Here is a 16,248-nt window from a genome sequence, read left to right on the forward strand (position 1 = left end):
CTAATACAGATCTCAGACACAAAGTTTGGATTATGAATAGAATTTTATGGGATCATAGAGTTCTATAGAAAAATTAGTCTATTATTTCTGCCATAGGGTTGGTTTTCACAGGACCCATTTTTACTGAAATACAGACACTGGGACTTTTTCATTCCACACAGCCACCATCCGTTTAGATACCATTCTCTGAGTCAGTGGGTTTCTATGAATCCTGGGGCTTTGAAAAGGAGAGTATCCATATAGAGCATTTAGAGTGAGGCTCAGTAACGTTTAGTAGCAACATAGGTAGGTCATCACTCGTGCCCGAGTGAATGCAGGAGAAGTCTTCACTCGCATGGGGACTGATAAACTGTAGATGTGGTCCTGGTTCCCTCGGGTCTCTGCAGCACTAGTGCCTAATGTTGCTGGGCAATCTCTGGTGAATTAGTGCTGAATCGGTGCCTCTTCGTATAGTTCCCCTCCTTCTAGTCCTTTAATTGTCCTCAGCCTCTAGTAGCTTCCTGCAAAATCAGGCTCTATCTTATATTCCTCTTCAAATTTACTAGGCAACTGATACTCATCTTGTCACTTGAGTGAGGTAGAATAAACACGATTGTTCCCTGTTCATTCTCCAAGTTATGGTTTGACATAAAAATGATGTTCTGCTTGCTTTAAAAATTTCATTTTAGATTTTTAGAACACTTTTTATTTATATTAATAAAATCTGTTGTTATACATAAAAACCTTTGGCTCACATATACTAACAGATTTTGGCAGTGATTTTTAAACCTGGCCTCAGAGACAGTCATGTGGGGAGGGCCGTGCAACAGTGTCACCCCAACTCCCATCCTCAAAGATTCTTATTCTAGTAGTTCAATTAGAAACCTATATTTTGGCATTTCCTAGTTGAGATTCAAATTTCCAGATATGGTTGAAAAATACTGGTTTATAGTGTATATTTAAGAGCTTTTTGAAAGTCTTAACATTGACCTATCTTGCCAAGCTATTGCAAAACAAAACAAAACAAATAATTTGCAAAATGTTCACCATAGTGCCTAGCACAACGAGAATATTCAAACTGGTGATGATGATATTTTTCTTTTTTTTACTATTTTAATAATCCTAATCCTCCTATGGTAATGTGGATTCCTCTGAATGATCTGAAGAGTCTTCCAATACAAAGTTATAGCACTGTTAAATACCACACAGGATTCGATTAGTATTTCAACTGGTTTCTCACTGTCTTTCATATGTGAACATCCATATGTCTGAAGCAATGGATTGAGCACAGTGGGTTTTGCATGAGTAACCCTTTTTATATGTAATATAAAGTGATTGTGATCAGATATTCCTCATCAAGATCTAACTTCAATTCTAAGTTTCTGTGAGACTGATGTTGTTTCATACTTGTCAAGATGGAGACAGTAGGCCTTGATTTTATCTAATTTGGGTAACATGAGACAGAAGGCAAGGAAATTGAGGTGAAAGAAGGAAACCACAAGTGAAGCTACAAAGTTTGCTATCACAGACCAAGAAAAATATATTTATAAGAAAGCAAGTAAAGTGTTCTTAATTAAGTAGCAATCTTAAAACACAGAAGATACAGGTGTTCGGGCCGGCACCGTGGCGCACTCAGGAGAGTGCGGTGCTGGGAGCACAGCGACGCTCCTGCCACGGGTTCGGATCCTATATAGGGATGGCCGGTGCGCTCACTGGCTGAGCGTGGTGCAGGCGACACCAAGCCAAGGGTTGCGAGCCCCTTACTGGTCATGAAAAAGACAAAAAAAAAAAAGAGAAGATACAGCTGTTCAGAGCACATTGTAAAAAATAAATCCTTATGCCCACTGATCTTTGGGTCTATTACAAAGATTAACCATGGCATTCAGAGGAAACCTGGTCAAATAAATTAGGGCATATATTAAATTGGAATATCTTTAATGATAAGTTAATGTTTTCAGTTTGTATTTAAAATCAGGGTACTGAATCACTAAAATAGCATTAGCTTCTCACCTTTACGTCTAAAAATACACATTTCTTCAATACAGAAGAGGGGAAACCTTTCTTTGCCCTTATTTAATCATTTTCTCCTTCTCCAGAATAAAATTTACTGACACATAAACATCCTTAAATATCTTGGGGCTAGTCATTCTGAAAAAAGAAAGGTGATATGACCTAATAATTCTAAGCATTTTCAAAATTTCTGCACAGAAAACAGAAATAAAGGTATATACTGATGCTACCACACAATAGATTTAAGTAGCCATAAAGAAAACAAAATGACAGTGATTGTAACTAAGTATAGAAAAAGAATTAAAGTGAGGTTGATAAATAGATATTCTTATGAGGTTTAGTTATTTCTGGAATTTACTAGATGTAAATATGATTCTTAGATGTCTCTTATTGTACCAGTGAGCTATCATTGGTACACAGTCACAGCTTCTTTAAACACTAACTGTACAGTTTTAAAAAGCAATCTAAGCCTTTCTGAAACAAAATAAAAACCATTTCTTATAAATAAACTAACCTCAAAAGTTGGGATGAATCATTTGGACATTGTCTTAGCAAAAATGTAATGTTTTGAAGTCATGCATTTTAAGGTTATTTAAATAATTTCTGGTTTTCAATAGGTTTTAATAGATGTCTATCCCTAACCACTTATTCTTTATAAACTGAAAAATTACTAAATTATGAGAATTCATACTCATATGCTTTACATTTTATATTTTGCTAAATAAAAAAAAGATAAACTAGTGTATTAAGAGTGTAAGTGGCCATTTAAACAGAGCTGCCATCTTGTGGATAACTAGATAATGAGCCAGTCAATGCTGCAAGACATAGTAAACTGTTGTATTTTAATATTCTAAAATGCTCAGAGTTAGTAATAATGTTCACAATGGTTTAGAACTCCTTTAAATTCCTAAGTTCTGCCTATAAAATTATCACCTAAAGGACATGTTTATTTTTTCTGAAGTTAGTATTAACCTAAACCTTATTAATATGTAGGCTGGGAAACACTGCAGGATGGTTTCTCCAGTTTAATTAGTCTCTAGTGCTGATTTGTTTTGATAATATAAATAATTAGTTTAACCACAAAATTGATGTAACAGAAATAATTGTCAGGCAATTAAATGATTTCAGCTCCTGGGAAATATATAGTGTGTAAGTATAGTAACTGCAATGATTTCAGCTCCTGGGAAATATATAGTGTGTAAGTATAGTAATAAAATTGAGATATACTTGGCTGGAACTACAAAACATCTTCTACTTGATTTGTCAAAAATATTTTTATAGATTCTGCATTCTTCATTCAGAAAAGATTCACTAATGTAAATTTGCCGAGAATAAAGCCATCATTAATTCCTATAGGCTTTTTCCCCCTTACATTAAGATTTTACATGCTGTTAAATTTGAAATATTTTGTATTCTATAGAATTCACAAATGCTAGTTGGCCATTGTACTTAGAAGAATGTAATAAATAATGAGATAATGTCAGTGAATGCATTCTTAAATATAGTATTTGTCGTTTTACCTTTATGAAATTGGAGATTTTTTTTAAATCCTGAAAAAATATATATTTTACTTCTGTACATGTATTTATTAAATAGAATATTCAAGAAATGACATCGCCCTTTTATTTTTCCTTCAGCCCCTTAATGTTTTAACATTTTTACATTGAGGATTGATTTTTTCTTTTTTTTACATTATGTAACAAGGTTGGATTTCTTAATAATATTATTTATTATTGTAGTCAGCATTTTTACATCTTATCATCAATGTTTGTATCACATATACACTATCTTATTTTGTCTTTAACCCAGATATATGTGCAAGCTGATGTTCAAGTTTCATTAGACTTTTCAAAAGGACATTCTGCAAATAAATTACTAAAAGGCCCTGACCTTTGTTATCTCTGTTGTTTAAAGAAACACTACCAAAAATTACTAAAAATTTCATAACATGGTATGTTTTCTACAGGCAACTGGATATAACTTAATTTTGCTAGCTATCTCTCTCTTCTATTAAATATTTATACCATGGAAATTTTATATTACATATGAAATAAGGGGAAATATTTTATTTTATAAACAATTATTTTCTTCTTGTCATATCCTTTTAGCAATTCCAATATCTTAGCTTTACCATTTGTCTACCAGAAATACAGTTGACATTCCGATTGTCCAAATTCATCTTTCTGATCTGTAATTCAATTTTATGTCACTTTGCATGGCATTGAATCTTTTTTTTTAAATACACATTTTCATCTACAGTCCCATGTTTTTAGCAGAAATAAATGAACAGTGTCTCACATTGGCCTAAAGTACTTTTTGACAAATTGCTTCTTGAGTCTAGAATCCTGCATTTAACTAATACTCATATGACTAAATTCCAAATAATTCTGGGAGGGACACTGTTTAAAAAAAGACTACTGAGTAATTGAGTGCTATAAATCAAGTTAATTTGTACATTATTTTCTGCACAAAATTTTAAGAGTTTAAGATAATATCTCTTTTTTCATTATTTTGTGGGCACTGAATTAACTGTACATTTTGAAATGAACACATTTGATATTGTTCATAAATACAATCATATTAATTGTATTTTGTATTTATGTAATACTTTCCATTTTATGTAGCAAACTTTCATACATTGCCTCATTTGATTCCACTATCACCTTTTTGCTGTGGGTAGCATTATCACTATTCTATACGTAAAAGATGTTAAGTTTCCAAAGTTCTTAGAGATAGGAGGTGGTGAACCAAGAATTGGAGTCTGAATTTTCAGAACTCCAATCTAGAACTCTTGCCTCTGTATCATACACTAACTTGCTATTAAAACTAGTCCAACTAATCGTCATAAAAGTCAGAACTTGGGAGGAAATTTTGAACATGTGGTCTATGAAAGTGTCTTTTTATACATCTTCAACTTTTAGAACTCTCATTGAAGCTATTCAGTGAAAATAATTTTCTCTCAGTATCATAAAAGTCAGAACTTGGGAGGAAATTTTGAACATGTGGTCTATGAAAGTGTCTTTTCATACATCTTCAACTTTTAGAACTCTCATTGAAGCTATTCAGTGAAAATAATTTTCTCTCAGTGGAAATGTAGAGGGATTATACCAAGTATTTGCCCCGAATCCATTATTCAGAAGGAAATGAGCCAACAAAAAGGCATACAAACTGATGGTGACTTTCCTTTCCCTAAAGGTGGGGATGGATGAAGCAAATTTCCTCACTCTTTCTCCAGGTACTTGTACTGTTTGCATGCTGAGCTGCACAGCTTTCAAAGGGCATGCCCTGGGATATGGCTGGGCTGGATTTAGAAAGAGCTGGTCTTTGAATAGCTCTGATAATTCTTGCATGTCACAGTGATGCGTCTGACAGCTCCTTTTGGTGGGGAAAGCTTGGGTATATTTCAAGGTGATTGTAGTTTTGTCCCTCTGGCAGCTAGCTGCTGCAACCAGCTTAGCCCATTATCCTTCTTTCCCACTGGACTTAAGCCTGGGGACAAATCTGGGGCATTTGTCAAGATAGAAGGTAAGAGATGGATAATTATTCCCTATTAGCGCTCAAAGAAAACAGCACTATATCATAAAGTAGCTTTCAATTACTGAAATGGGATTGTCTATAGTTCCAGTGACTTATAAATTGACTATCTGTAAAAACCAATATTTAACATTATTATTTTAGTGATGTTATGCTGTTAATATCTCATACTTTAAGCTTTATTACACAAAACATTAGAGATACTGTTTAACATTCAGAGAGTAAATGCATTTCCACATTTCTATTTTTTATTAAAAGATTTAAAAATACAGACAGCTGCTTTGACCAAACTGATTGAAAGCTCTCCTGTGCAGTTGTCTACAGTGTAATTTTTCTCAACTTGACTTTCTTAAATCTCATGGGATAGTACCGTAAAATCAATGCAAAGTAATTAGAAAATTTAAAATTCCAGATGTTGTGATTACATTGCTGTTTTTCTTTAATATCCATTCTATGAAATACCTTTTATAGTTAGTTATTTAATAAACACAGTCAGAAAATAAAACTCCCACAGGTTCTAATTAATTAATTAAGTAAATTGGTCTTAGCATATTTGGGGACAGGATTTTCAGGTTGTGATCCTCCAGAAAATTAATATTACTTTCACTCTCCTTTTCAGCAGAAATTATAGTCATAGATGAGCATTTCAATTTGTAGCTGACAGTTTAGGGTTAAGATATGATTCCAGGTAACAGAAGCCAATGAGAGTACACCCAGTTGATGTTTGTGACATCATCTTCCAGTCGGAGTACATAGAACAGCTGAGGTAGCGTTCAGTTTCAGCCCCAGTGCCATTATGATGGATGTTTACATCTCTTCATTGAGAGCCAATTATCTCGCTTTTGTGTGAGCCCCAAGGATCACTCACTCATGCTGCCAAGCTGCACAGAGCACTGCTGGACCTAGCTGAACGAATTGTTTTCTCTGTCTCTGGTAAGAGCCTTTTCTGTTTTACCTTCTCTTTCAAAATAAAGGTGGATGTGTCTAACAGAGGAAACAGTGTAAGGGTCGAACAGAATTAGTATCTGGTAAGCTTTTAATCAGAGCAGTGTTTAGCATTCTTAAAAGGAAGTGTGGATGTAGCAAAACGAATTGAAAAAGAGCTTGCTAACGTGTACCTGACAAACTCATTTGCAGTAGAAAATGAACGGAAAGTAAATTCGGCTTTTCGTTAGAAAAAGGAAAGTAACTGCTACTACAGGACCACTACTTTGAATGTGCTTTTAAAAATGCATATGTGTGTGTATACCACTCTGCTTCATTTCTATATATTTTGCCATTAGTAGTAAGGAGTAGTGGTAGAAATGTTCAACCAAGTAGTATTGCTATAAATTTAAAATGAGTCCTAGTTTCTAATTGTTAAATGATAGTTCTTTGGGACAGTTTTCCAAAGTTGTGTCTATACAGAAAAACGGAATTTACCAAGTAAGCAAAGGTTTTAGCTCCTGAAATAAAGTTGTAGCATTTCGTACTCATTTTTAACCTAAAGAAATGATAGTAACAAATAATTTTAAGGAACGGTGTGAGTTGGGTTTTTCCTGGAATTAAGAGATGTTAAAATTATTTATTGCATTCACTGCTTGTGAACGCATAACAGAATACAGTGTTTTATGTATACACAGAATATTTAAATCCTGAAAATTATTTAATCATTTGTCAGTAGTGATATTTATGCTGAAAATCCTTGTAATATTGTAGCAAAAGAGATATATCTACAGTTGCTGAACTGCTGTGGAAACAGGTGATTGAATCTGACAGGGATCCTGAAAAAATCAGATACACTAAAAGCTTTTAATTGACTGAGAATGTCCACACGGTTCCAAATGAGGAGTTCAAAAATACTCTTAACTCCTCAAATGTGGTCTATTATTATGGTATAAAGTAGCAGACTATTATTATTTTAAAGTTGGATGCAATTATTTATGAAATAAAGACACAGAAAAGTGTAAATAGGTGTTATTTAATTTAACATGGTCTGTTATTTCAATAGCATCTCCATTCCTTCCAGGGTAATAAAACTTTTGAATAATGACTTGTCCATCAGGCTTGGATATGCTTACGCACTTCAGATTTATCTTTACTCTGCCTTTAACATACAGTATTTCTGCTTGTACAAACCAGTAATTCTGATAATTAGAAATCAGGATTTGGAGGTGCTCGAGTTCTACTTAGGGACAGCAGGGGTTTCTCAGCTATGTCACACTTACGCATTCTCTGCTAGCCCAGTCCTGTTTGGCAGCTCTTGACATTACTGTTGTTTGATTTGTCTCCTTCATTCAATTCAGGTCTGAGCAAAACTGAGCTTATAGAAAGTGTCAGATATGTATTAATGGAATCTAAAAAATTGAGCTTGTGGCCTCAGCCAAAACAATGTATAATCAACCAAGCCTCAAAAGCTTACAAATACATATCCAGAGTTAATTTTTCTCAGGGAAATTTATACTGGTATATTCTGTGAATTTCAAAATCTAAACGTGGGAATCCAAAAGTTTAGATAATGTGAACTTGAAAGCATAATGATTCACTGATTTTAAATGAAGTTTGTTTGTTTTTTTTTTTCTTCTTCTTAAGTACTTTATAGCAGAGTTAAATAACCCAGTGGTATTGACTCTATCATTTTTACAGGTGATCAATCTTAACCAAGGGAAAAGCATTTGTTTCCTAACAATTAATTTTTTAAAAATCTATTTATACCATTCTGTCAAGAGTCAAGAGAGTCTTACTCAGTCAATGAATGGTCTAGACAGTCAAAATGTGTTTTCTTCTTTGTGTGAGTGCTTCTCTCAGTATTAGCCTCTGTAATCACAAATGCACTGCTTTGATAGTGATTTCAGTGTTAAATTGCTTATTTCCTTTTTTTTTCTTTGAACGACTTTGTACAACATGGATATGGATGATATGATCTACCTATTTGATTGAGTTCATTGACAGAAAGTTTTTGCTTTTTATTTTATTTTCTTAAGAGAGCTCATCAATGGGATCATAGCTATTTCCTATGCCACAAACTCCCTAGGAAGGATTCTTAGTGCAGGGTGACATAAATCAAAGATGCATGATGCTACATGTACTGCTGTGTTCTTTACCTCCTTTCTAAAACATTTTGTCTGAGGTAGTCATTGTTATTTTAGTTATTTTTAATTTTTCAAAAAATTTTCTTCTCTATGTTATCTCATCTAGATCTTTGTACATGGTGCACCAAGTTAAATGTTACTGAATGAAAGGTTTTGCAGGTCTTAAGAAGAGATGAAAAAAAAAAAGTGATGAAAAAATTATCTCTTCTGAAGTTCTCTTAATATTCCAGATGCAGAGGATGGTATATTATTATTTTTTTAATTGTTTCTCAAATTGTGTTTTCACCTATTCCAAAATAACCCATTTTCTGTATGCCTTAGTCCTCTCCTGAAATTCAGTTTGGTGTAAGCCCCCTCATTAGCTTCTTGTAATGGTTGAATGAATGATAGTATTTGGTGTTCTAGTTTCTCAGTTCAAACACTTGAATGGATCATGAATTCTATGCTTGTCTTGACAATATAAAATTCTGAGCATCTCAGGCCAACTTTTTACTTAAGCCAAAAAATATAGTAGCCATGATGTCATCTTAGATAGCTTGGGCTTATATTATGTGAATGTATGGATTATCTGGGTCTATATTTTCTGTGCATGAATATCATGATTATATGTATTTTAAAGTTTAAAAAGTGTTTTTATGGGCATAATATCATTCATTCTTAGCAATTAGTCTGTGATAAAATATTATTATTAAGCTAAAGGAACAGAAAGTGATAATTTGTAACTTGTTGCCAAAGCTCACCCAATAAGTCAATCAGTAAATGGAAAAGGTAGGACTCAGAAAAAGATTTACGAATTTCAATACCCAAATCAGTCTGTCTTTTTCTTTTTTTTTTGGTCTCTCTCCTTTCCTCCCTCCATATATCTGGCTATCTAACTAATTATCCTTTTTTTTTGATGGTTTACTCTGTACCAAGCACTGTTCTAGGTACTTGTCATTTATAACTGAACAATGCAAAAAATTCTGGCCCTTGTGTGTGTGTGTGTGTGTGTGTGTGTGTGTGTGTGTGTGTGTGTGTGTGTGTGTGTGTGTGTGTGTGTGTGTGTGTGTGTGTGTGTGTGTATTTATTTATTTATTTTTCTTTCTATCTGGCAAGCTCTCATCTTTAAATTACTACATGTAGAATGTATTTTAAGGTATAGCTGAATAAAACCAAGAACTTTCTAGGAAATGGGAAACATGAGTTCCTGGGTGGACTTATTTGCATTTCTTGTGCTTATACATATCTTTAAGTTCTCAGGAATGTTCTAATCTAAAATATATTTATACATACTTTATGTTTGTTTTTTGTGAAAATGCCTATCAATTATTTTTAATTCTGAATGTGATCATTACAATATTACAAACATTACAAAGAAAAAGTACAGAATTTGCAATAGATTCCAAAAGCATCATCAAGTATTTTCGGACAGATTTATTTTGTATTTTCAGTATATGTTCAGGAAATCTTGCTTTATATTTATTTTCTGTTTTATAATGAAGTGCTTGGTTATTTTAATGCATCTAGTTTACAGTTTGACTTTAGATAAAGTTTAGATAGTATAAATAGAAAAATGAGAAATAAAAACTTTATCTTTTCTTATAATTAAAAAAGTTAATATCTTCCAGGTGATAGTAGGTTGTGTTTGAGTAAGCAAACATGAGACAATCTGTACCTTAATACTTGTTTCTTTTTTTTTTCCCAGTAATTTGGCATGTATTAGTACTAGTTCCTAGGAATTAAATTAAAACTGATATTTGCTACCTATTGAATTTATTTGCAGATGCTCAGTGATTTAAAAGAAGAAAAAAGCCTGAAATATAATCTTCTCAGATAGAAAAATCAATCTGTAGGTTAGGACCTATCAGTTGAGGATAAACTATTTTTAGATGGTATCGGCCTGAAATATAATCTTCTCAGAAAAATCAATCTGTAGGTTAGGACCTATCAGTTGAGGATAAACTATTTTTAGATGGTATCATTTAATTAGCCACTGAAGAGTCTATCTAGTGACATCCAATATAAATTGTGAAACAATTCAGAGTTACCTGCACACATTTGATTTAGCACAAAATATTTTACTCTTGTAATATTTCATAATAATAAAATAGTAGCCCTGAACTTAGTGTCTTACAATGCCCATTTGAAATATGCAGAATAAGAGAGTAAAATTAAAATTCAATAAGAGTATGAATGTGATTTTTTAATCAACTTTCTACCTCTGTCTTGGAAGCCTTCATTTGGAAGGTGGTTAATAAATTATAAAGACTTTTCCACTCTTTCTAGAGTTAGAGACAAAGAAGCTTGCCCACATGAACACTACATAAAATGAAAATATAATCTGTGAGTGCTAAGCAGTGAATGTTTTATCAAGAAGTCTTATAAGATACTAGGCCTCCGATTTACCTACTTTTACGTGATGATATCCCCAAACTAATTTTGACAATGTTTGTGATAAAAGGAACTGACCTCAGAGTGTTTTTTAAAATGTTAAATTCTGCTAAAAGCAGAGGATCAGCTATTCTGTGATATTGGTTTCAGTGGCACAGAATTGATTATAGTATAAAGATGATTTTGGTCAGTCTTCACATAATAGTGGCTCTCTATCCGTATGCCATAGCGTACTGTCAGACTTTCAAAGGTATACCACAGCATTTGGATCAAGGTGGAAATGTAGTTTTGTAAAACTGAGTGTACATATTGGTTCTGCAAAGTCAGTGAGATGAAACAGTGAGCCGAGTGAAACCTGTAATGTGGGGCAGAGCGTGAGAAAGTCTGCTGTGATTGATAGAGAGACATGGTGTAAAGATGAGTTCCAGCAACTTTCCTCAACTGGAAGTATGGAAGAGACTGTGATCAGGTGAGCAAATGGTTCTGCTCTGAAAAGCAAGAGAATAGCAGATGCTTTCAAAGACACTTCTTTTGTGTGTTTGCATGCACTGTGGTAAGAATGTGGTTCCTGGGACCAGACCACCAGAGTACAATTTCTTGTACCAACCTTTTCAGGCATTCATGACTTCATATTAAAAATGGGGGAAATAAAAGTATCTACCTAATAATGGATTTTTTGTGAAAATTTTGTGAACTAATCTCATAAGCTCTGAGAACAGTGTTGACCATGTAGTAAAGGCTCAATTAGTGTTGGTTCTTTCTAGAATTTTCATTGTTACTGACTTGCTTAAGGGGGTGTATGTGTATGTGTGTTTCCTTTAATTGATTCGGGAGTCTTATTAACAATTGATATTCACCTACACAAAAATGCTGGTATACTACACACTTAAAACTTGATGCTGATTTCAGGAGATTTTACAGGCAAACATAGGATTATCACTTACTGCATACAAGACTTCTGGTATGTTTGAGATTTTACTTTTGTAATATAAAAATAGTGTAAATAACTTTTAGGAGCTTTTTTCACCTCCAAAATTATATGACATGGGATATCATATATACATATAAAATATAAGTGCATAACACAAGTGAAAAGTCTTATAACTTTACCTTTGACCTTTTACTCTATTTTACTCTATTACTTTTACGTTTTATTCTATTATTGCCATGAGTCAATTAGAGTTTGAAATCCATAGTTATAAAAGTTTTATCTGTCTAGTATATGTAGATATCAACACTCTCCTGCTTTCTAACAGCTCATTGTCTCATATTGGTGATGAAATAGTGATAGAATTCGCAAAAGTTCTCCTCTAACTCATGCTGTTCTGTATTCTTAACACACTCTTAAAGACAAAATAAGATTGTTTTTATTTTTACAATCAGTGTGTGTGAGTATATGGGTATGTAGATTATTTGTTTGTTTTGTTTTGTTTTATTTTAATGGAGCATCTACATGTGCCCAATATTGCATCAAAAGATATACAAATAGAAATTAATACAAAAATTATCTTCTCCATAATTTATAATCTTGTAGAATCAAGGTGTTCATAAATGTGTAAAACATAAAAGAACAATCATTCTACTAAGGTATTTTCTCTTCACATTTCACAAATTATTTAAAGCATGGGTACACAATTATTAAGCACTTACGGCATTCCAACAGTGAACAAAACACCACTGCTGCTCTCAAGGTGTATACAATCTAGACATCAACACCACTGGACATACATAATGATAATACATTGGGATAAGTTTTACATTAGAGATACAGAGTGCTCAGGGAATATAGACAAGGGGCGACTTATTCCCAGTAAAATCTTAAAAAATAAACCATCACTCAGCTAAGTTTTTAACAATAAGGAGGATTTTTCAGGTGAAGATGATCTAAAAACATCTCAAATAGAGGGGCCTCCAGTAAGTACAAATTCAAATTGGGAGGAAAAATCACAGGATATTCAGGTAAGGACTTGTTGTTCACCACGAGTGGAGGCAGGAGTGGGGAGAACTAAAAATCAGTGCCAAAGTATCAGAACAGATAATGGTTGCAAATAACCAGTGAGGACGACTAGTCAAAATTCCATAACGATAGGCCTTGGGTGGAGGTTTAAGTTAAATCATTAATGCCAGTCTTTCTCACTAGGCTATAATCTTCATGAATGTACTGGCAGAGGTTGTTTTGCATCACCATTGAATCACCAGCTTCTAGTGTTTAAGTAAGAGTGTATTTTATGCACTTTTAGTTATATACAGAATAACAAAAATGCTATCAATATCTACTCATAATCTTTGTTATAAAAAAAGCAATGGTCACTTGGAAGACACAGATAGTGAAAGGATACGAAGAGGTATAAACTCAGCATAGAAACTGTGTGTGTGTGTGTGTGTGTGTCTTATATGCGTGTGTAACTGATGCTACTGAATCTGGAAAGAGTGTAATTGAGAATGTGATGGCCTAGCATATAAAAGGCAGCAGAAAGGCTTAAAATACCAGAACAGCAACAACAACAACAAAAAACACTGCACTTTAAATTGAAGGAAAGGTCACTGGTGGCCTTAAAGAATGCAGTTTGAGTTGAGATGCTAGACAGCAAAGAGTCCAGCAGGAAATTGATAGTTAGGAAGTGAAGTCACGTTCAAGCAATTTAGAACTGAAAAGGAATAAAGACCTGCTGGATAGAACTTTCAAATAATAACTCCTTCAGAAATGAAAAAAACTTTATTGGGTAGACAGATGTGTGAAATATTAAGTAACATTTATCCTTGTAAGCTGATTTTCATAACCTTTACAAAACAGATTTATAATAAAGTGTTTATTAAACATCTAGTTATGTTTAAAAAGTTCATCATAATTAGGAAAAGGATAGCAACATATCCGAAAATGTTGAATATGTTGAAAATTTGGGGTTATTTACACAGCAGTTAATTTATTCTTATAAAAAATGATTCTGTTTAAATAGTCATTTATAAACATGTTTATAGAAGATAAGCAGTTCCTGTCTTTGCAAGCAAATAAACAAATGAACCTCTTGACATTGAGACTTGTATCTACAGAAACAGGATGTTCTAAGAAGCAATGATACACTAAAAAATATTTGTGGCCTGCTATAGGAAGGAGCTGCCATACCTTAAGAGCTTGAAGAAATGACTGAAATTAAAAGACAGAAAGATATGTTGTGAATACAGTTTAAAAATCAATATAATTAGAGAGAACACTATGATAGAATATATAAATATGAATGCACAATAAATGTGTCTATATATAAAATTATCTGTCTTTACAGATGTAAAAATATTCATGCAGAGATGGAAAATTTCGTTTTAAAATTTGCTGCACATTGAGCTATTTATTCTGGTAGCTCGACAATGATTACAGAGTTATGCTTAAGAAATTTCTGATTTGCTTAGAAAAAAAACACTTTGATTCATTTATTTGCTCTTTTTTTTTACTTTTTACTTTATTTTTTTTTAAACTTTATTGGTTATACATATTCATGGGGCAAAAGCTGACTCTCAGCACCTCTGCCCAAGTTGTGGTAAGCAAATCAATGCTATCAGCATGCCCACCATCTCAAATCGCAATTATTCTCATGTGCCCCACAAACCTCTCCCCAGTGCCCCTGTCCTGCTGTCCCCCATCCCAACGTTCTGAGGTCTGTTCTCTCCCTTTGTATTTATTTGCTCTTGTCAATTATTCTCATGTGCCCCACAAACCTCTCCCCAGTGCCCCTGTCTTGCTGTCCCCCATCCCAACGTTCTGAGGTCTGTTCTCTCCCTTTGTATTTATTTGCTCTTGTTGTTGGGAAGGGCAAGACATCTTTGAATAATCTAGACAGGAGAGAAATTATATCTACCTTCTTTTCAAAATAGTCTGGAAAACAAAGAAACAGGATTTGAGTACTAACCCTAGCAGCTGACATATTAGGAGGATTGGGACACACGATGGATTCAAAGAAAGTGAGGTTAAAAAAGTGCTTTGAAATGGGAAGAGTTGGGCACAATACTATGCTTAGGAAAAATTTTGGTCACCTCCATGTGACAAAGGTGTTCTTTCAGCAATGTTTTGTAGTCAGACTAGAGTGAGGTTGACTAAACCCCAGAGACCAGACAGAGGCACAGAGACACAAAAGAAATTTGAGGATACTAATAAGAAGTCCAAAAAAGGAGACAGAGTATGGTGTTGGAGGTCTGATAAGAGGGACCTAGACAAGTGGACTGAGTTGTGAGGCAAGACTCTAGTTTCAAGGCAGTCTAGGGAGGCAGAGTCTCAATCTGTTAACTCGGCATGTTAACCAGGGTCCCAGTAACTGGAAGAGGCATGACTATGCCACAGTTTTTGGCAGGAGCACAAGGACTGGACCAAGATTCTGAAGTCAGAGAAATTCTGGGACCTGGGGTGGATTTAGACCTATGGTTTGGGTTTGGGGCTCTCTTGGTGAAGGATAGAAGGCTGATATGAAGCCCCACTGTTCAGCGTATTTATTTGAGTTTAGACTGGGACATTATAGTGGGGGTTAAGAGTGTGGACTTTGGAGCCAGTTGGCTGGGCACTGATTCCTGCCTTTACCACTTAACCAGGGTTATGACCATGGGTATGCAACTTAATCTCTATGCTTCAGTTGCCTTGTCAGAGGGATGCTGTGAGATAATGTATGTCATCCACTTAACACTGAACAGACACACGGTACATGCTGGACAGATGCTGTACCTTATCATTATTTTTACTCGCCTACAAACTCCGTGCTTCTGTCCCACTGCTCCTGAAACTCACCTCTGGGCATTGGCACATTTCCTCTGCTTACAGCAGTTTGCTTTGTCAATTCCTTTTCATCAAGTCCAGCTCATATATCATTTCTGGTGGTGTCTAAAGGTTCCTTCCCAGAATCTCTCCGATGGGTGAGGTGTCCCTCTTATGCTACAGACCACTTGTACTTTCCTTGTCTTGTATTTTAATTGACCATTTCCATCTCTGTGTCTCCAATTAGACTCTAAGCTCCATGTGTTTTGGGATTACATAAATTGTATCAACTGCTGTATCAGCAGTTCTAGCACAGAGTAGAAACTCATTAAATGTTGATTACATGGAAATATGGTGAGAGACCCCAGACTTAGATCTCTTTAGGGAGCCATGATCTGTAAGGATTTATCTATTACAGCTTAATTTGTAGGCTTGTAATTGTAGAGCCAGAACTGGAAGGTCTGAGGTAAAAAATAAAGTCTTTTTCAGAAGGTGGCAGTGAATCCCCCCCCCCCCCCCCCCCCCCCCCCCCCCCCCCCCCCCCCCCCC

This window comes from Galeopterus variegatus, unplaced genomic scaffold (genome assembly GCF_000696425.1).
Source record: "Galeopterus variegatus unplaced genomic scaffold, G_variegatus-3.0.2 Scaffold2196, whole genome shotgun sequence".
Classification (NCBI taxonomy): Eukaryota; Metazoa; Chordata; class Mammalia; order Dermoptera; family Cynocephalidae; genus Galeopterus; species Galeopterus variegatus.